Genomic DNA, 24,190 nt, shown 5'->3' with positions numbered 1-24,190 from the left:
TAAAAAGACGGACGCCTATTTTCAAGTGAAAAGGCTGTACCTATATTTAAAGTAAGCAGAAAAGTACCGTTCGCTGCGATTCAAACTGTAAATGAAGAGTCGGACAGACTATAAAAGAGTGGAGTCATCAAAAAGGTGTATTTATTCGAAGTGGGCAGCACCCACGGTATGTATTAAAAAAAAATAAGAAGATTAGGCTATGTGCCGATTTCTCTACCGGATTAAACGACAGCTTAAAAACATTCCACCGTCCATTCCAGACTGCAGAGTACATTTTTTCAAAGTTAAATGGCGGAAAACTTTTTTCCAAATTAGATCTGTTCGAAGCCTATTTATAAATAAAAGTAAATGAAAAATGCTCAAAGTATTTGATAATAAATACACGCAGAGGATTTACAGATATATTACCTTTTGGATTGAAAATGGCACCAGCAATATTCCAGAAAATCATGGATACTATGTTATCTGGTTGAGAATTTGCAATCCCGTACATGGACAATATTTTGATCTAGAGTAATTCTTCTCGTGAACTTCATGTGGAATACATAAACGCTGTATTTAAGAAAATTAAAGTTTTCTGGTTCACTTTGAGTGAAGAAAAATGCAAATTCTTTCAACCTCAAATTAAGTACTTAGGACAAATAATTGATAAAAGTGGTAGACGTCTTGACCCGTCGAGGGCAGAAGCAAAAGGAATATGCCTGCGCCGACAAATATTCCAACCTAACAAGCATTTCTTGGATTGGCAAACTACTACGAAAACTATATTCCCAATACGCACAAACTATGAGCTCCATTGAACGACTAATTAAAAAAAGGAGTAAAGTGGAATTGGTTCACTAAATGCCAGAACACTTTTGAAGAAATAAAAAAAATGCTAATCACAGAACTGTCGTTAGCACGTTACGATCCCGATATGAACGTCATTGTAGCATATGGTTCTTCCGAGCACGGATTAAGTGCAGTTTTACTTCATAAATACGAAGGCGGAAATACAAAACCAGTGGTTCGTGTCTCGCACTTGCTAATAGCGGCAGAGAGGAGATATAGTCAAATTGAAAAGGAGGCCCTAGCAATTATTTTTGCAGTTGAAAAATTTCACAGGTTTCTACATGGCAGAAATTTGTTATTGCAAATAGACCATAGACCCTTGCTATCGATTTCTGGGTCTTAAAAAAGTAATCGACTCATACTGTGAACCGCCTGCAAAATTGGGGTGTAATATTACTAAATTATAATTTCAAAATGCAATACACTCCATAAAAACCGGTCATGCGGATTGCCTTTCGAGGTTAATTCCAAAAAAATATGGAATCTCTAGAAGAGACTGTTATAGGTGCACTGCAGGTTGAAAGTGAAATTAAAAGTGTTATGACGAACGTTATCCAAGAACTACCAGTGACGGCACAGGGTATAAGAATGAAAGCTGTAGGTTATGAGTATATTACGAAAATAAAAGAAGCTTTAAAAATTAAACAGAATAAAAGTTCAGATGCCAGTTGTTTTAATTATGCGACGATATTCTAATGTATGCCCAAAGAGTGGTGGTCCCAACACAGCAGACATCCAGGAATGGTAAGGATGAAGGTTCTGACGAGGAGTTATGTCTATTGGCTGTCTATGGACCGACATATCGAAAATATGGTGAGAACGTGCCGAGTTTGCGCCCTTGCGGCCAAACTTTCGCTGGTAAAATATCAATCGTGGCCAGAGACGGAGAACCCATGGTCTAGATTACACATTGACTATGCCGGGCCGGTAAACGGCGCTTACTGCCTAATCGTAATAGATAGCTGTACTAAGTGGCTGGCGTTTGCAAGTGCTATAGGTCAACTTCTAAGACAGTTATAAAGTTCTTATACGAATTATTTGCGCGATATGGTGTCCCTGACGCTCTAACTTCAGACAACGGAACGCAGTTCTCTGGGTTTGAATTCAAGAACTTCTGTAAAAGGCATGCGATAAAGCATATTTTCACTCCACCCTACCACCTGCTATCAAACGAGCAGGTAGAAAGATTTGTGGACAGCTTTCAGAGAGCGTTAAGAAAAGCGAGGAATGAATTAAGTAACGAACGAAGCACTGACAAATTTTTTAATAATATGCAAAGTGACCCCCAATCAAAGTACAAATTCAGGGAAGAATAGAAGAATAGAATCTATTTTTGATAAGTTACTACCTGAGAAAAAATGATGTAAAGGAAATACGAAAGATCCAAAGAAATGCGTCGGAATAGGTGATAAAGTGCACTTCAAAACCTATAGAAACGGCAAAGAAGGCTGGAAAGTTGGCCTTGTTACCAGAAAAGTTGAAAGTATGATGTATTTAATTAAAGGGTCACACGGTGAAGATAAGAGACATATAAACTAACTAAGGAAGAGGCATACCTAAGATCAGGAAGAAATTCCCATGGAAGTATTCTGTGAAATATTCGATGTACCAAAAGTAATAGAACCAGCATGAGAAAAGAAGGCAGACCAAACACCATGAGATAATGCCCATACGAAAGAGACACTATATATATATCAATAAAATGTCTTTGTTCCTTTGGAACACGAAATCTCAAAAGGGGAGATGTTGTGCGAGAGTACTACGCCGCCTGGTGAGAATGGATTAGACCACTACATATAAATAGTAGCGGTCTGAGTAAGTGAGGTAGTTCAAAGTTTACAGTTCGAGTTAGCGTGTTGGATTGTTGGTTCTTAAAATATTGTTATGTTCGTGTGGTTACTGCCGTTTGTTTCGATTATATTGTTATTACACTGTTGCAGTTTATTCGTTCATCCATAAGGATATAACAGGTATGTTAGTTTTGAATTGATCTCTAACAGTGCTTTGATTTGGATGTGGAATAGAAGAACGGTAGGATTTCTTATTAATATTATTCTCACTAATATGCTGATTTCGTCCATGTTCAAACTAGTAAATTTTGGGAAAAATAATAGAGATTTTATAGTATAGGATATCAATGGTATTAATCCATAAAGTTATACACACACACATCTATATACATATATACATATATACATATATACATATATAAATACAATATATACACAAATATGCGTACACACATCTATATATATATATATATATATATATATATATATATATATACATATATAAATACAATATATACACAAATATACATACAGACAGACACACACATATATATGTATACACTCACATATATTTATGTACATACATTATATATACACTGAAATACATAACAATGCATGTGGTTGTGTGTATGTATGGATCAGTATACATATTGATGGAAATGTGTTTGCATAGCTACCGTTTATGTGTTTGTGTACATACCGTGTGTGCGTACATACACACACACACATATATATGTGTGTGTATGTCTCTCTCTCTCTCTCTCTCTCTCTCTCTAATATATATATATATGCATGTGTGTATATGTGTCTGCGTGAGCGTGTTTGTGTGTGTCGGCGTGTGTATTTACTGTACGGATGAGGCGACTCTTCGTATTAAATAGTTTACCACTTTGCTTCCAGTGGATTAGTTTTGGTGCAGGTCACGAAGCCAGGAAACAGTACGTAGTTGACCTCACAGCAAGTTCCTTCTGTACTGGAGTAACCGACAAATGGCGCTCATGTTGTATCACTTCTCCCCACTCTTACAGCAAAGTTCCGTGTTAACGAGACATGGCTTCGGTTCGCGGTTGTTGGTTACTTTTGGGTGTGTATACTTGTACGAGCATGTGCATGTGCGTGTGTGTATGTATATCCCTGTCTATCACACACTTTCTCTCTCTTTTGACCACTCTCTCTCTGTTTACATTTGTATTCTTTAGAGATATATGTTGGGGAAAGTAGCAAGTAAAGGAGTATTATTTTATGAATTTGTTTTAAGATCTATCTATCTATCTATCTATCTATCTATCTATCTATCTATCTATCTATCTATCTATCTATCTATCTATCTATCTATCTATCTATCTATCTATCTATCTATCTATCTATCTATCTATCTATCTATCTATCTATCTATCTATCTATCTATCTATCTATCTATCTATCTATCTATCTATCTATCTATCTATCTATCTATCTATCTATCTATCTATCTATCTATCTATCTATCTATCTATCTATCTATCTATCTATCTATCTATCTATCTATCTATCTATCTATCTATCTATCTATCTATCTATCTATCTATCTATCTATCTATCTATCTATCTATCTATCTATCTATCTATCTATCTATCTATCTATCTATCTATCTATCTATCTATCTATCTATATCTATCTATCTATCTATCTATCTATCTATCTATCTATCTATCTATCTATCTATCTATCTATCTATCTATCTATCTATCTATCTATCTATCTATCTATCTATCTATCTATCTATCTATCTATCTATCTATCTATCTATCTATCTATCTATCTATCTATCTATCTATCTATCTATCTATCTATCTATCTATCTATCTATCTATCTATCTATCTATCTATCTATCTATCTATCTATCTATCTATCTATCTATCTATCTATCTATCTATCTATCTATCTATCTATCTATCTATCTATCTATCTATCTATCTATCTATCTATCTATCTATCTATCTATCTATCTATCTATCTATCTATCTATCTATCTATCTATCTATCTATCTATCTATCTATCTATCTATCTATCTATCTATCTATCTATCTATCTATCTATCTATCTATCTATCTATCTATCTATCTATCTATCTATCTATCTATCTATCTATCTATCTATCTATCTATCTATCTATCTATCTATCTATCTATCTATCTATCTATCTATCTATCTATCTATCTATCTATCTATCTATCTATCTATCTATCTATTTCCCCCCTCCCTGCCAAGAATGGGCGGTAGTGGCACCGCGGTACTTTTTCGCAAGAGTCTGGATCTCAAAGTAAAGACAATATTCATAGACCCGGAGGGTAGACTGGTCGTCCTGGATGCCGACGGCAGCAATCGGTGCGCTTTTCGACTCGTATCAGTCTACGCACTGCTCTTAACAGGTCGGGCGGATTTCTTTCAACGTCTAGAGGTATTCTTGGGAACATCTCGTCCTTTACTATTAGTGGGGGATTGGAATGCTACCTTGGACACGCATGTAGACTACGTGGGCAGAGATAGGAATAGACGGGGATGCAAATGCCTCAGAGACCTGCTCTGACAGGTTCCGATTAGACCACCCGAATGCGCCAACGTGGACATGGAGCAACCGCATCGGGTCGTCGAGATCGTATCTAGATACGATACTGTGTAGGACAGTAGACAGAGATAGCATAGGATATCCACAATTCCACACAGTCAGCTACACGGATCACAAACTTGTGACATGTACGCTAGACTTAGGTAAGACACTTAGGCAGGGTCCCGGATACTGGAAACTAAACGCGTCTTTCCCATCGAAACAGGTTTTCAGAGACCGGATTAGCACTCTAGTAAAGAGGGCTTTGACGGGAGCCATCATCAACAACAAATGGTGGTTTGCCCTCAAGAGAGCAGTAAAAGCAGAAGCGATTAGGTACAGCAAAGCACTAGCCATAGATAGAAATAGAGTAGAGGGTGAGCTAGTTAAGAAGCTAGAAGAGGCAATTAGAAGCGGCATCGCATCCGACGTTTTGGCGGCGGGGTTGGCCCTCGACCAATACTTCAACGTCAAACACGAAGGGTGTGCTGTCAGAGCTGGGATGCGTGCTCTAAGGAACGAAGGTGTTGGAGCCGCGAGAGAGGCCCGGGTGGCAGAGACGCAACAGGGCAACAAAGCCACCATTCGGTCTCTGGTAGATGAACAGGGGCGCGAATTGCTCGAGCCAAGTAAAATGTGTGAGGCCTTTCAACAGCATTTTGCCCGATCGTTCGGGACGAGTGGCGGACAAGAACGTAGGGTGGACTTCAGTGCCTACCTACACAGCAGGCAGGGCGCTGCGAATGTGCCATCACGGCGGCGGAAGTGCAGGACGCGATGGCAGAATGCTCGAGGGACAAATCGCCGGGTTTGGATGGTCTACCCTACGAGCTTTACAGTTGTATGCCAGACTTGTTTGGAGACGTCTTGGTAGCGGTGTACTGCAACTGGCAGCAAAACGGGAGCATTCCTGGTTTTGTGAGCCGAGGAGCCGTAACACTGCCGAAGAAAGATCTAAACAAGAAATGTAATAGATAACTTTAGGCCCATCACTCTGCTTAATGCAGACTTGAAAATTTTGGCCAAGGTGTTAGCCAAGAGGTTGGCGCTTGTCATCGAGAAACTGGTCGACAAGGCGCAAACGTGCGCCGTGCCGGGCCGGACAATCCATGACAACCTCCACCTGATGCGCTACATCATAGACAGGGTAGTTAACGAACCTGGCATGGGTGGGGCGCTGATCAATTTGGATCAATCGAAAGCTTTCGATAGGGTAGACCATCGATACTTGGAGGCTGTCCTCAGAGCGGCTGGCTTCGGTCCCGTCTTCTGCGGCTGATAGCCGCTTTGTACAGAGGCATCCGTTCGGTAATTCGCGTAAATGGACATCTATCGAGACCTTTCGACATCGCACGTTCGGTCCATCAGGGATGCCCCCTCTCGTCGCTTCTATACGTATTGACTCTCGAGCTATTATTGCGGAAGCTGGCAACTCTGAGGGGCATCCCGCGAGAACTGGGATGCGGGACGAGTGTGTCTGCATACGCGGACGACGTCACCGTCATAGTGTCTAGCCACGAGCACATCGAGCAGGTCGGCGAGACACTGAAAAACTACGAAGCGGTGACAGGAGCGAAAATCAACCGGGAAAAGTCAGTGGGCTTGCGACTAGGCACCTGGAGAAGCAAGCCTATGCCGTCCACCAGCGCCTCCGTTGTGGGACGCTGGACCGACGGTCTGGTCGAGTTGCTCGGGGTCTGGTTCGGTCCGGACCTCCAAATGGAGAAGAACTGGAACGAAATAACGAGTAGGGTGGTCACTCTCGCCCGGCAATGGGCCTAGAGGGAACTGTCCCTAAAAGGTCGGGCGGAGGTGGCGAACACGTACATCGCGTCCGTCATCTACTACCGCCTGACCGTCGTGCCTTGTCCCGACCCTACCATCACCAAACTAGAACGCATTCTCTTTCGCTTCTTGTGGAAAGGATGCGTCCCGATGGTCAGGCGATCCATTTGCTGTCAACACCCGTTAAAAGGAGGACTGGGCATGCCGTGGTTGATGATGCGCAGACACGCGCTGAGACTGCGACATCTCAGACTCTTCGTAGACGACGGTGAACAGGTGTGGTCGCCGTTTCTGAGGCACGCGTTCCCGCAGCTCGTCTCCATGACCGAACTGCAGTCGTGGATCAAAAAGAGGCCGAGGAAGGGCGAATGGCACCGCGAGTGTCGCGTTGCTCTCAAGCAACTCTGCCGTCCCGGGTCGACCTTGAGTGACTCCATCACAACCAAAGCATTCTATAGGGGATTAGTGGAGGGGAGGTACGACGACGAGCTCGGGCCAACCTGGACGTCGACGATGAATACCTGACCCGCCTGTTCGGAACGACTTTCGGGCAGTGCTACCGAGAAGCGCTACCCGTTCGGGATAAGCTCTACAGACACGGTCGAGAAACACGGGGCCGACCTGGCCGAGATGCGGTCAGAGCGACGAAACCGTTCTGCACGCACTCGTGCAGTGTCCAACAATTTCCAACCTGTGGGCTTATGTCGAACAACTGCTGTCACGTGTGGGACGAGTCGGTTTATCAGCTGAGTCTATCGTCAATATTGTCACGTCTCCTTCAAACGGGAAGGCAGAGCTATTTTCATCATCCTTATGGCTATGGCGAAAGAATGTATCTGGTGGACGCGTCTGAAAGGATTGGAGACAAACACTTTCTCATCAACTTCTTCAAGTACCATTTGAAAAGGAAAGTGAGAGTAGAGAGGCAAGTTTTGTCTAGCGAATGTTTTAAAAAAAGATGGGTGAATTTAGCAAGGATGGCACGTATGAATGACGAAGCCACTTTGAGCATGATCCTATGAACCCAGAAATTGAAAAGAGAGGGTTACCCACTTGCAAACAAATGTGGTAACATATAACAATATTGACCGAGGTTACCGTGGTCTTTTTCGTAGGCTTTTCTTCCCACGGATAAACCTTATCTGCTTCCCCCTTTACACAGTGCATCATGACACTGTGATACACGATCCCTATTGATCGTTTTTTTCCCTCTTCCCCTTTTTTCCTCTTTTTTCTTATTTTTTCCTTTTTCTTTTCTTTTGTTTCTTTTCCTTTTGTTTCTTTTTTTCCTTTTTCCCTTTTACGATCCCTTTTGATCGAAAACCTACGCCACCTTTTTTTTTCATCCCCCAAAAGAAAAGCTCTACCTTGTAATTTGTCCCATCTATGTGCAGCCCTGTGTGGCCACTAAAGAAACTTATCTATCTATCTATCTATCTATCTATCTATCTATCTATCTATCTATCTATCTATCTATCTATCTATCTATCTATCTATCTATCTATCTATCTATCTATCTATCTATCTCTATAAAAACCTCCTCCAAGACACATCAAAGGACGAGGAAGCCGAAACTTTCGACACAAGTAACTCTCTGTACTTTCCTTTTTGTGTTTTAAAGCACACACCCCAATAGAATCATGGTCAAGATTGATTGTGTGAATGCGCGTGGCTTGGGGTCTCCTTGGAAACAAGGATACCTCCTAAATGACATCAAATCACACGATTTGGGAATCATAGCCATAAGTGACACCAGACTCCACGAGCCACGGGCCCTAAAGTCCGTGTTTGGCGGACAGTTTAACATTTATTTTGCTCTCTGTCTGCCGAGGATGGGCGGTAGTGGCACCGCGGTACTTTTTCACAAGAGCCTGGATCTCGAAGTCAAGACGATATTCGTAGACCCGGAGGGTAGACTGGTCGTTCTGGATGTCGACGGCAGCAATGGGTGCGCTTTTCGACTCGTATCAGTCTACGCACCGCCTTATACAGGTCGGCCGGATTTCTTTCGACGTCTAGAAGTATTCCGGGGAACGTCTCGTCCTTTAATTTTAGTGGGGGATTGGAATGCTACCTTGGACACGCATGTAGACTATGTGGGGAGAAACAAAAACAGAAGGGGATGAAAATGCCTCAGAGACCTGCTCAGACGATTCCAACTGTCTGACAGGTACCGACTCGACCACCCAAATGCACCAACGTGGACACGGAGCAACCGCAGTGGGTCGTCGAGATCGTATCTAGATAGGATACTGTGTAGGACAGTAGGCAGAGATAGCAAGTGTTGTCTAGTGAATGTTTTAAAAAAAGATGGGTGAATGTAGCAAGGATGGCACGTATGAATGACGAAGCCACCTTGACTATGATCCTATGAACCGTAAAAATTAGTACAGAGAGTTGCTTATTTGTAAAAAAATATAACATGTGACTTAATTGACCGAGGTTACCGTGGTCTTTTCCGTAGGCTTTTCTTTCCACGGGTAAACCTCACCTGGTCAAGATGCTACAACTCCGGCAGCCCAGACCACTTAATTGCAAAGTGCGTTCTGGGACAGAAAAAACAAATCAGAAAACAAATAAAAAACCTCTGCTACCAACACCACCAAACCCACAACTGATACAAGAATTATATAGAAATATGGAACAATGCCAAGAACAACAACAAACTAGCAAACATCACCAACAACATCACCAAGAAAAGAAACAGCATCAACACAATTACCACTGACGTCGCAACCAAATAAAGAAACAAAACCACAACCAATATTAAAAGACAGACCAGCACCAGCGCCAAGGACGACAACTAAGAAAACAGATAACAGTGACGAGAAGACAAATTCTACCCCTAACACCTTTACACTTTATATTGACATTTCTGTGATAACGATCCCTATTGATAAATTTTTTTCCTTTCCCTTTTTTTAAAAAAATTTTATCCCCCCCTTTTTTTGTCCTCTTTCTTTCCTTTTACGATCCCTTTTGATCGAAAACCAAACCCCCTTTTTACCCCCCCCCAAAGCTCTACCTTGTAATTTGTCCTGTCTGTGTGCAGCCCTGTGTGGCTAATAAAGAAACATATCTCGATCTTTCGTTTCAGCTTTTGCACACGGAGTGTATAAGACACCCAGCTTTCGTCTGGGTGGGTTTTCCGGAGGGGATTTTGCCCCTAGGTGCAATTTCAACCGTGATTATATATCAAAATTTTTGTTTCCATAGCTTGTTTTCACACAATGTCGGCGAAGCGTTTCTCATAACGCGTAGACGCTGTTCTCTCTCTCTCTCTCGTTTGCATCCATCTGTTTACGTTATACATTTTCGGAGTTTTTCAACTTTTCAAACGCCCAACTTTCGTTTGGGCGTTTTTAAAATGTAGAATTCACCCCTAGGGGCATTTTCATCAATTGATTTTATTTTTCTCGAAAAAAAAATGTCGAGAAATCTTATTGTAGAACAATATTCTACGATTTTTTCTAAGGAGGATTTCCCTATTTTGGAAAAGACAGTCAACAAAGACGCTGTTATAAAGAAAGATAAAACTGAAATCAACACCGCCACCACCACCACCAACAACACAAATGATAGAACTAAAGCTGACACAACAACCGTTAACAACAACAACAACAACAAGAATAACAACAACAAAAAGGAAGTAAATATAAACGACCACGATGTTTTGCAAGATTTGATTATCTCACCTATTAATGATGGTGAAGATAATATTAACATGACAAAAGTAACAGTACCTGAAAAAGCTACAAACACTACAACAACCAACAATAATTTTGATACAACAACAACAAAAACACACAACGACAACAACTGCCAGAAGAGAACTGAATTTCGCTGACACCCTGCTACAAAAAAGGGAAACTATACAGTTCACAAATGAAGAGTTGATAGAGACAAGATCCCTCTTCACAACTTCAGGGCAAAATTTAATACTACATACACCACAACACCTTAAAGAAGAAGTAGAAAAAAGAACAATTCTATATAAAATTATTAGAAAAAACAAAAAACAAAACGAACAAATAACAAAAAACGGACGTAGAAAAATGTGCGAAAAACATGAAAATAAAAGAATACATAAACTGGGGTCCCCAGTTTAATACAGTGGTGGTCCGCTTCCCTAACCAGGAAGTGGCAAAAGCTCACTCTACAGAAACTTTGCAGAATGATGAACTCATTATGATACCATTTTACAAAGTACAAAGAGTGAGCAAAATTAAAATTAAAAATGTCCCGCCGGAAATCCCACCCTTAGACATCGGCGATATGTTATCACTTGAAATCAATAAACATTTTGGAAATCGCCGTGTTCAAAAATTATAATTGGACTGGTAAATCGATAGAGGTGACCATTCAAATCGATGGGTCCTCTATCGAGAACTTGCCCAGTATCATATACTTGGAAAATGAGCAAAGCCTGTATGTGGTAGCAGAAGGTAAAAAGTCAAGATGCTACAACTCCGGCAGCCCAGACCACTTAATTGCAAAGTGCGTTCTGGGACAGAAAAAACAAATCAGAAAACAAATAAAAAACCTCTGCTACCAACACCACCAAACCCACAACTGATACAAGAATTATATAGAAATATGGAACAATGCCAAGAACAACAACAAACTAGCAAACATCACCAACAACATCACCAAGAAAAGAAACAGCATCAACACAATTACCACTGACGTCGCAACCAAATAAAGAAACAAAACCACAACCAATATTAAAAGACAGACCAGCACCAGCGCCAAGGACGACAACTAAGAAAACAGATAACAGTGACGAGAAGACAAATTCTACCCCTAACACCACAACAACACAAACACCGCACAAAACAACAACACTTTCTACAAACATACATATTAACGCAAATGCTTTGCCTTTACCCCCTTCTGATTCGTCAGACTCTTCGTCCAACGACGAAAGTTCGACGGAATGGCAAATAGCCACAGGGGATAAAAGGAAAAGATAAAAAAAGCCCACCAAACAAGCAAGTAAAGCAGGGAGATATTTAACTCCTGACAGCACCCCCTTAGACAATCAAAACATCAATGACCCTGCAAAACCACACACACATCTAACAGCAATAGACACGGACAATAAAAAACTAATGGAATACATTGCATCCAACACAAACATCTGTGAAGATGACTTTAAAGTAAATAATCATCCACGCACAACACCACCGAAACACATAAGAATTGTACACATAACACAAACACAGCACCACACACTGAAAACCATACTTCCAAATGCGGTCGGGGGTTTCAAAAATACTTGTCGAAAAAAGTCTACAAACACCTCCTCAAAAACATTTCAAAAGAAGAAAAAACTCAAACTTTCGAAATGAGTAAGTGACCTTCCCTCTTGCCTCTTGTCTCTTTCAATGTAGTGTGTGAAACACAATTTTCTTAAACGTCAATTATGCTTAAATTAGGTTGTGTGAATGCGCGTGGCTTGGCGTCGGCTTGGAAGCAAGGTTTCCTTCTAAACGACATCAAGTCACTGAACGTGGATATAGTAGCTATCAGTGAAACCAGACTCAGCAAGCCGTGGGCCCTCGAATCCATGTTTGGCGACCAATTCGACATTTATTTTTCTCCCTGTCTGCCGAACATGGGTGGTGGAGGTACCGCTGTGCTTTTTCGAAAGAGTCTAAATGTAAAAGTAAGAACAATATTCCTAGACTCGGAGGGTAGGCTAGTTGTCTTGGACGTGGATGGCAGAAATGGGTATGCATTCCGTCTGATGGCAGTTTATGCACCGTCCTTAACGGGTCGGGCGGATTTCTTCAGACGTCTAGAGGTTTTCCTGGGTACATCTAGACCTTTACTGTTAGTAGGGGATTGGAACGCTACATTGGACACGCATCTAGACTATGTGGGAATGGATAGGAATAGAAGGGGGTGTAAGTGCCTCAAAGACCTGCTCAGACGTTTCCATTTGTCTGACAGGTTCGACCATCCGAACGTGCCAACGTGGACTTGGACAAACCGCGTCGGATCGTCGAGATCTTATCTAGATAGAATTCTATGCAGGACAGAGGATAGGGATAGTGAGGATGTCCACAATTTAAAATAGTCAGCTACACAGATCACAAATTTGTGACGTGTACGCTCGACTTAGATAAGACACATAGACAGGGTCCTGGTTACTGGAAACTGAACACGTCGCTCTTAGCGCGACAGGTTTACAGGAACCGATTAGCGAGTTAATTAAGAGGGCGTTGGCGGGAGCCGTCATTAACAACCGCTGGTGGTTCGCCCTGAAAATGGCAATACAATCGGAATCAATTAGGTTTAGCAAGGCATTAGCGATAGATCGAAATAGAGTAGAGGGAGACTTGGTTAAGAAACTAGAAGAGGCACTTACCACTGGCAGCGCAACCAATGTGCTGGCTGCGAGGATGGCCCTCGACCAACACCTCAACGCCAAACACGAAGGTTGCGTCGTCAGAGCTAAAATGTGTGCCTTAAGGAACGAAGGGATAGAAGCTGCGCGAGAGGCACTGGTAGCGGAGGTGCAACGTGGCAACAGAACCACCATTCGGTCTCTAATAGATCAACAGGGATGCAGTTTACTCGAACCCGAAAGGATGTGTGAGGCCTTTCAACAGCACTTTGCTCGTCTGTTTGGTGCGAGTGGTGAGTCGGAACGCGGGATGGATTTCAGTGCCTACCTGACCGACCTGCCGCGGCTCTCGGCAAGGGAAGCGGAGTGTTGTGAAAGTCCCATCACAGCCGCCGACGTGCGGGGTGCGATGGCGGGCTGCGTGAGGGATAAGTCACTTGGATTGGATGGTTTACCCTACGAGTTGTATTGTCAAATGCCAGACTTGTTTGATGACCTCTTGGCATCAGTCTACTGCAGCTGGCAACAAAACGGGAGAATCCCCGGTTTCGTGAGCCAAGGTGCAGTGACGTTGCTGAAGAAAGACCCAAACAAGGGGAATTTTATAGATAATTTCAGGCCCATCACTCTGCTCAACGCAGATTTGAAAATTTTGGCCAAAGTAATAGCCGAGAGGTTGGCGCTTGTCATTGGTAAACTGGTCGACAGGGCGCAAACATGCGCCGTGCCAGAAAGAACCATACATGACAACCTCCATCTGATGCGCTACATTATGGACAGGGTAGTTAAGGATCCTGGCATGGGTGGGTGGCTGATCAATTTGGATCAGTCTAAAGCCTTCGATAAGGTCGACCATCGGTACTTGGCGGCCGTCCTCAGGGCGGCTGGCTTCGGTCCCGTCTTCCGCGGTTGGATCGCTGCCTTGTATAGCGGCATCCGATCGGTGATTCGGGTGAACGGTCACCTGTCGAAACCGTTTGACATCACGCGTTCGGTCCGTCAGGGGTGTCCCCTGTCGGCGCTTCTGTATGTATTGACTCTCGAGCCGCTACTGCAGAATCTGGCGACACTGAGGGGCATCCCACGGGAACTGGGTTGCGGGACGAGTGTGTCGGCATATGCGGACGATGTCACCGTCATAGTGTCGAGCGAAAAACACATCCAGATGATAGGCGAGACACTAAGAAAATACGAAACGGTGACGGGAACGAAAATTAACCCGGAAAAGTCTGTGGGTTTGCTACTCGGCACCTGGAGAAGCAAGCCCATGCCGTCCGACTGCTGCTCAGTAGTGGGACGCTGGACGGAGAGACCGATTAAATTGCTCGGGGTCTGGTTCAGTCCGGACCTCCAAATGGATAAGAACTGGGACGAGATCACGAGTAGAGTGGTCGCTCTCAGCCAAACATGGGCCGAGAGAAAGCTGTCTCTAAAAGATCGGGCGGAGGTGGCGAACGCGTACATCGCATCCGTCATCGATTACCGCTTGACCGTCGTGCCTTGTCCCGACGCCACCATCATCAAACTGGAACGCATACGCTTCCGCTTTCTGTGGAAGGGTGGCGTTCCGATGGTGAGGAGGTCCATTTGTTGTAAATATCCGTTAAATGGAGGACTGGGCATGCCGTGGTTGATGATGCGCAAGCATGCGCTGAGACTGCGACATCTCTGGAACTTCATCGATGACGGTGAACAGGTGTGGGCGCCGTTTGTGAAGCGCGCCCTCCCGCAGCTCGTCTTACTGACCGAACTGCAAACGTGGATCAAGAAGAGGCAAAAACTGGGCGATGGAACCGAGAGTGTCGCCAAGCTCTACAGCAGCTCTGCCGTCCGGGGCCAAACTTGTGCAACTTACAAACGACGAAAGCGTTCTATAGAGGACTAGTGGAGGGGAGGTCCGACGACACACTCAGGGCAAACCTGGGCGTCGACGAGAAATTCCTAACCCGCCTTTTCAGGACGACGTTCGGGCCGGGGCCTATGGATAACTTCCGGAGATCCCTGGCTTGGCAATGCTATCGAGACGCACTACCTGTTCGAGAGAAGAGCTACAGGCACGGTTCGAAAACCACCACCGGACCGACCTGCTCGAGATGCGGTCAGAACGACGAAACCGTTCTATTTCAGAGCTGTGGACCTTCGTCGAACAGCTGTTGTCGCGTGTAGGACGGGCCCGCTTATCGGCCGAGTCTATCGTAAATATTGTTCCACCACCTTCTTTTAAACGGGAAGGGAAAACGGTTTTCGTTACGCTGATGGCTATGGCGAAAGAATGTGTATGGTGGACGCGTTTGAAAGGACTGCAAACAAACACCTTCCTCTCTGGTCAGTCTCTCGTCAACTTTTTCAAGTACCACTTTAAAAGGAGGATGAGAATAGAGAGGAAGGCTTTGTCGAACGAATTGTTTTAATAAAAAGTGGGTAAAAGTGGCAAAAATGGTCAGAATGAAAGACGACACTATTTTAAGCGTAAATCTGTAACCAAAAGAGACAACGAGAGGTAAGGTGACTTACTCATGTATTCATTTTCGAACTGTCTGAGGTGACCTTGGTCTTTTTTGTAGGTTTTTCTTTCCAAGGCTACTCCTAAACTGTGAACTTTATATATATATATTGCTTTTTTATACCCCACACAACCCACAGATCCCTATTGATCGAACGTTTTTTTTCTGTGTCCCACCCATCCCACCTCGAAAAGAAAAATCTCTACATTGTATTTCGTCCATTTTTATTCTGTGTTTAGCCCTGTGTGGCCACAATAAAAAGTTATCTATCTATCTATCTATCTATCTATCTATCTATCTATCTATCTATCTATCTATCTATCTATCTATCTATCTATCTATCTATCTATCTCGATCGATAGTATTCATTGACAGATCGACTCGTAAGTCAGTTGCTTATTTTATTGTGTTTTTGAAATAGTTTCGTTTCAACTTTTGTACACGGTGTGTGTAAGACACCCAGCTTTCGTCTGGGTGGGTTTTCCGGAAGGGATTTTGCCCCTAGGGGCAATTTCAACTGTGATTATATATTAAAATTTTTGCTTTCATAGCTTGTTTTCATACAATGTCGCCGAAGCGTTTCTCATAACGCATAAACGCTGCTCTCTCTCTCCGCTGTATCCATTGTTTACTTTATACATTTTTGGAATTTTTCAACTTTCCAAACGCCCAACTTTCGTTTAGGTGTCTTTGAGAATGTAGAATTCACCCCTAGGGGCATTTTCATCAATTGATTTTATTTTTCTCGAAAAAAAAATGTCGAGGAATTTTATCGCAGAACAGTATTCTACGATTTTTTCTAAGGAAAATTTCCCTGTTTTGGAAAAGACAGTCAACAAATACGCTGATATAAAGAAAGATAAAACTGAAATCAACACCACCACCACCACCACAACCAACAACACCAAAGATAGAACTTATACTGACACAACAACCATTAATAACAACAACAATAACAACAACAAAAATGAAGTAATTATAATTGTCCAGAATGTTTCACCTATTATCTCACCTACAACGATATCTGCTGCCACGGCTGTCTCTTCTGCCACTGACACCGCCGCCAATACTACAACAATAACAACAATTCTTTTCAGACCTTGTTTCCTCCAACACCAAAAACTGAAGGAGAGAAACAAATGACCGCGACCACCAAACGAATTGCCGAAAGCTGCTCAAACGCAGGGACAAATTATGCAAGAAATTTTCCACCCCTTCCTACTTGCACAATCAAACATTAGACACCAAATACACAGAATTTACCAACTGCAGCCAACAACAACATCACCACCAGCAACAACAATAACAAAACAACAACAAATTTCGCCGAGGCGATAAAAGAAAAAAAGACAACAGTATATTTTACTGCACAACAGATAAAAGATACCAAAGCTTTAATAACTAAAGAAAATGGCAAGGTAAAAATAAACATACCACAACAAATACTGGAAAATGAAAAAAAGAAAACCATTATATATAAAATAATCAACAAGAAGACAAAAAGTCCAGAGAAGGCGAACACAAACAAAATCGAAAAATGTTTGCAACCTATCTGGAACTTCAAAGAATATGTGACCTGGTGGAACAAGTTTGCGCACATACGAGTAGTTTTCCACACTGAAGAGTTAGCAAAACGATTCTCAACACTAACTCTTCATTCCGATGAACTCTCTATGATACCTAGCTACCACGGACAGAGAGTAACTAAGGTCATATTAAACAATGTTTCACAAATAGCGGACACTCTATGGCTAACATCGGCCATATGTGTGGAAATGGACGATTTTAACATATTACAAACCACGGTTACTGAACACAAAAACTGAGTGGGAAAAAGAGTAGAAATTCTGCTACACATCAAACAAGATGCCATCAACAAAATACCCCCAGATATACATATCAGAAGACCACAAGTTGTATGTGGTCGTCGAGGGTAGAAGACCACGCTGATACATATGCGGCAGTGAGCAACATCTAAAAAAAGATTGCAAATCTGCCGCTAGAAAACGGCAGCAACAACAACAGCAGCCGGAAAAAACAAAAAAGCCAGCTTTATTACCCACACTACAGTTTGCACGAACAATAAAATGACCAGTCACAGAAAATCAACAAGAAACAAACATACCCAACCAAACAACATCACCAACTGCACCAAGAACAGAAACAACAGCAACAACAACAACCAAAGAGAAACCAACTCCCAAACCAAGAACATCTACCAAAAAGACAAGCATCGAAAATGAAGAAACAATGACTACTCCAAATCCCCCCAAAACACACACCCCAAACACCACAACAATACCTACAATCACACAAACACAAAATACCCTCACACCACCTCCAAAAACCCATACACCACACCCTAACGCTCACCAACCAACACCAACAACAAAGTTAACACAGTCAAAAATAGACCCCAATACTTTTCCCCTCCCACTCTCTGATTCTTCTGACATGTCATTAGATGAAGAAGACACAGAGGATTGGCAAATAGCCACAGGGGGAGGAGAAAAAGGGGGAAAAAAAATAGAAAAGCTAACAAACAAAGCAGGAAGATTCACCACTCCCGAAACAAAAACATCCACAGAAAACGAACACATCAACACAAACACACTACCCCCCCCCCCAACAATGTTGACAGCCATAAACACAAACAACCACGACCTAATGGAATGCATTAGGTCAAACACCAACATAACTGAAAACGACACTAAAACAAATAACCATCCACGCACAACACCACCACAACACATTAAAATAATACACGTAACACAGAACACACACAGCACCCTGAAATCTCTCTACCCTGATGCAGTTGGGAGATTTCAAAAATATTTATCAAAGAAACTTTATAAAAACCTCATGGGAGAAGACTTTGAGGTGAAAAACAAAGGACTTTCGGACAATAAGTAACCTTTTCTCTCTCTCTTTTTTCTCATCTTCTTTTCGTGTGTAAAACACAATTTTTGATAGGAACATGCTCAAAATAGGCAGTATAAATGTACGTGGATTGGGGTCGCCTTGGAAACAAGGCTACCTGTTAAACGACATCAAGTCACTAAATCTGCATGTCATAGCCATCAGTGAGACCAGACTCCACAGCTCGCGGGCACTCCAGCACATGTTCGGCACACATTTCAACATTTATTTTTCTCCGTGTCTACCGAGAATGGGCGGAGGTGGCACCGCGGTGCTTCTCCGGAAGAGTCTGGACCTCAAAGTAAGAGCAATTTTCCTAGACCCGGAGGGTGGGCTGGTCGTTTTGGATGTCGATGGCAGCAATGAGTGTGCTTTTCGACTGATAAAAGTTTATGTACCGTCCTTAACAGGCCGACCAGATTTCTTTCAACGTCTAGAGTCTTTCATGGGAACGTCTCGTCCTTTACTTTTAGTGGGGGATTGGAATGCCACCCTGGACACGCATCTAGACTACGTGGGCAGAGATAGCAATAGGAGGGGATGCAAATGCCTCAAAAACCTGCTCAGACGTTTCCAACTGTCTGACAGGTAACGACTGGACCACCCGAATGTGCCAATGTGGACATGGAATAACCGCATCGGGTCGTCCAGATCGTACTTAGATAGAGTATTCTGTAGGACAATAGATAAAAATAGTGTAGGTTGTCCAAAATTTCATATAGTCAGTTACATAGATCACAAGTTTGTGACTTGTACACTTGACTTAGATAAGACGCATAGGCAGGGTCCTGGTTACTGGAAGCTGAACACGTCTTTTACAGCACGACAGGTTTACAGGGACCGGATCAGCACATTAGTTAAGAGAGTATTGACGGGTACCATCATCAACAACAGATGGTGGTATGCCCTAAAAAAAGCAATTAAAGCAGAATCAGTCAGGTACAGTAAAGCCCTAGCATTAGACCGAAATAGAATAGAGGGAGACTTAGTTAAGAGTTTAGAAGAGGCACTTAGAACTGGCATCGCGTCCAGCGTACTGGCAGCGAGGTTGGCCCTCGACCAACACTTCAACGCCAAACACAAAGGATGCGTTGTCAGAGCTAGGATGCGTGCTCTGAGGAACGAAGGAGTTGGAGCCGCCATAGAAGCCAGAATGGTAGAAACGCAACGAGGCAACAGAACCACCATCAAGTCTCTTACAGATGAACAGGGGCGCGAATTGCTCGAGCCCAAAAGGATGTGTGAGGCTTTTCAACAACAATTCACCCAACTGTTTGGGACAAGTGATGGGTCAGAACGCAGAGTGGACTTTAGTGCCTACCTGCATGCCTTGCCACGACTCTCAGCAAGAGAGGCGGAGTCTTGTGAAAGGCCTATCACAGCTGCGGACGTACAGGATGCGATGGCAGGCTGCGCGAGAGACAAGTCACCAGGCTTGGATGGTCTGCCCAACGAGCTTTATTGTCATATGCCAGACTTGTTTGGAGGCGTCTTGGCAGCTGTCTACTGCAACTGGCAGCAAAACGGGAGTATCCCTGCTTTTGTAAAACGAGGAGCAGTGGCACTGATTAAGAAAGACCCAAACAAGGGGGACGTCATAGATAATTTCAGGCCCATCACTCTGCTCAACGCAGATTTGAAAATTTTGGCCAAGGTGTTAGCCGAGAGGTTGGCGCCTTGGCGCTTCGACAAGGCGCTAACATGCGCCGTGCCGGGTAGAAGTATTCATGACAACCTCCATCTGATGCGCTACATCATAGACAGGGTAGTCAAGAATCCTGGCATGGGTGGGGCGCTGATCAATTTGGATCAATCAAAAGCTTTCGATAGGGTAGACCATCACTACTTGGAGGCTGTCCTTAAAGCGGCTGGTTTCGGTCCAGTTTTCCACGTTTGGATAGCTGCCTAATAGGCAGCGATCCGCTCGGTAGTTCGCGTAAATGGTCATCTATCCAGACCTTTTAACATCATGCGTTCGGTTCGTCAGGGATGCCCCCTCTCACCCAGAAATGGGCTGAGAGAAAGCTATCCCTAAAAGGTCGGGCGGAGGTGGCGAACGCGTACATCGCATCCGTCATCGAGTATCGTCTGACCGTCGTGCCTTGTCCCGACCCTACCATCACCAAACTGGAACGTATACTCTTCCGCTTCCTGTGGAAGGGAAACGTTCCGATGGTTAGGCGATCCATTTGCTGTTAACACCCGCTAAATGGAGGGCTGGGCATGCCGTGGTTGATGATGCGCAGACATGCGCTGAGACTGCGACATCTCCGGCGCTTCATAGACGACGGTGAACAGGTGTGGTCGCCTTTTGTGCGGCGCGCTTTCCCGCAGCTCGTCTCCTTGGCCGAACTACAGTCATGGATCAAGCAGAGACCGAGGCTAGGCGAATGGCACCGCGAGTGTCGCGTTGCTCTCAAGCAACTCTGCCGTCCGGGATCAAACTTGTGCGACTCCATCACAACAAAGGCATTCTATAGAGGATTAGTGGAGGGGAGGTGCGACGACGATCTCGGGCAGAGTCTGGGCGTCGACAAGGAACACCTGATCGCCTGTTCAGGACAACTTTCGGGCCGGGACCTATGGACAATCACCAAAGATCCCTGGCCTGGCAGTGCTATCTAGAAGCATTACCTGTTCGGGATAAGCTCTACAGACACGGTTCCAGGCACACTGGACCGACTTGCCCGAGATGCGGTCAGAGCGACGAAACCGTTCTGCCCGCATTCGTGCAATGTCCAACCATTTTAGACCTGTGGGCTTAAGCCGAACGGCTGCTGTCACGTGTGGGACGAGTCCGCCTATCGGCCGAGTCTATCGTGAATATTGCTCCGCCCCCTTCCCTCAACCGGGAAGGCAAGGCAGTTTTCATCGTACTGGTGGCCATGGTGAAAGAATGTGTATGGTGGACCCGAGCGAAAGGATTAGAGACAAACACTTACCTCTCTGGCCAATCGCTCATCAACTTTTTCAAGTACCACTTGAAAAGGAAGGTGAGAATGGATAGAGAAGTTTTGTCTCGCGAAAGATTTAAAAAAAGATGGGTGAATGTAGCCAAAGATGGTGCGTGCGTGTGACGAAACCTTTTTGAGCATGACCCTGTAAATCGTAAAAAAGAGAAAGAGAGAGCATTTTGCTCTCATGTGGTTATTTCCTCCCTGACTGAGGTTCCCGTGGTCTTTTCTGTAGGCTTTTCTTCCCACGGATGAACCCAATCTTGTTTTATTATTTTTTTTTTGAAAAAAGTGTTTCTGTGATACACGATTTTTTTCTCTCGATCCCTTTTGATCGAAATCTTACATTTATTTTCCTTTTTCTTTTCCACCCTCGAAAAGAAAAGCTCTATTTTTGTATTTGTCCCCTCTGTATTCAGCCCTGTGTGGCTAATAAAAGAAAGTTATCTATCTATCTATCTATCTATCTATCTATCTATCTATCTATCTATCTATCTATCTATCTATCTATCTATCTATCTATCTATCTATCTATCTATCTATCTATCTATCTATCTATCTATCTATCTATCTATCTATCTATCTCCACACACGCACAAACACACATCTAGATATGTATATATACATATATATATTCTTTTATTTTTTATTCGTTTCAGCTACGCGGCTGCGGTCATGCAGGTGGGGTTACCCCAAAGAAATTTTGCAATGTTATTTTATTCACTTAGTTTTACATGTTTACACTTTTATCGCTTTTAAAGTATTCTACATTTGAAGCAGTGCATCAGTCCATATGCGTTTTCCACTATTCGAAGCAGTCTCCGAAGTGATGTCCTTTAATGCCTCCGTCGATTTTTTCTTCGCTTCTTGTTATAATGTGGACTCTCCTACACATGTATGTTGTTGGCGCTATCATATATGTTTTGGCAGTATTCCACGTCTTATCTTTGACTCGTCTATCATGCTATTGCTGATAGCTCCGCAAGACAATGACTATGAAACGTCTAACTTGACGGTAACTTGAACTCGTATATATCACGTAACTGGCACTGACTCCAACTGAGATCTTGTACAACGAATCTACTACTATAACGACTGACTATTTCGTACTACTTTATGGGAAGGAGTGTACCATTTTCACTACATTTCCCCTTTTAGTCTTTTTTTCTTTGGGAAGTAATTGTATCTTACTTTATTCTTTATTTCACCCCTCCTCCCTTTTTTGTGTTTTTTCCAACTTAATATTTTTACTTTTTGGCGTCATTTTGTAGGGACTCTGTGTTCTTTCTTTTTCTTCCACTTGTACGCATGGGTTCAACCACCTGTAACGGTGTTGGTATCTGGAATGTGTCATACAGCCATTGCATAGTTTCTTCCAATCTGTCTGGTTCATTTTCTATGAACTTCTTCAATTGTTTTCTGTCTTTTTTCAATACCGTTTCTGCTTTTAATTCCATACATCATTTTCCCTCTGTACTTTGTAATTTTTCCCTCTTCCCAATATTGTTTTCCGTTTTATACGACCTCATGTACACCAAATCACCAATTTTGAAATAATTTGGATTGTCTTTCCTGATGCTTTCTCTGATTTCACCTTCCTCGCGAACATCAGTTCAGCTGGTGAGCTTCCTGCTGATGTATTGGGGTTCGGTGTCACCCTGTATACCCTTAGGAATTGCTGCAGAGCAATTTCGTTTGTGACTTCCTTGATTGCTTTTTTCAAAGCTCTTTTAAAAATGTCTATAGAACGTTCTGCCTGTCCATTTGATCTAGGATGATAAGACGCTATCGTTTTTATGTTCTACCGTGAATATTTCGCAGCATTTTAAAAATCCACTGACACAAATTGTGTTTCATTATTAGATACAATCACGTCTGGGATGCCAAATCTTGCGAATAATTCGTGCAAAAAATTTATTACAGTTGGGGAGGATGGTCTTTTGAACTTAACAATTTCTGGCTATTTTGTAAAACTGTCAACTACTAAGTAGTGATAACCATTTAACGGGCCCGCAGAACTGATGCGTTGTCTTGTCCATAGACTTTTTTCTTCTAGTCATAGCTCCAATTTTTGTGTAGGCAATTTCGCTGCCAGAGCACATTTTCTGCAGCCTTTTACTACGCTTTCAACTTCCTTGTCCATCTTCGGCCAATACACATAAATGCGCATAAGTGCTTTCATCTTTTCGCTCCCCGGATGTCCAATATGGATTTCTTTGAACATTTTTTTTTGTAGAGTCTCAAGTATCAATACCCTTTGGCAATACATCAGTATGCCGTCGCATATATTTTTAAATCATGATTTTTCTTGCCGAACCTTTTTTTTTGTTTTCTTTCGCTGACCACAGAATTTGTTTTGTTTCAGTAATGAACTTGTCTTTTGACGCCTGACGCTTTATCTCCTCCAGGGTTATTAGTAACTCTCGCACAGTGTTCCACATTATGTGTTTAATTTCCCCTTCGGA

The sequence above is a fragment of the Octopus sinensis genome, linkage group LG2 (assembly GCF_006345805.1).
Source record: "Octopus sinensis linkage group LG2, ASM634580v1, whole genome shotgun sequence".
NCBI lineage: Eukaryota > Metazoa > Mollusca > Cephalopoda > Octopoda > Octopodidae > Octopus > Octopus sinensis.
This window is presented reverse-complemented; position numbering follows the sequence as displayed.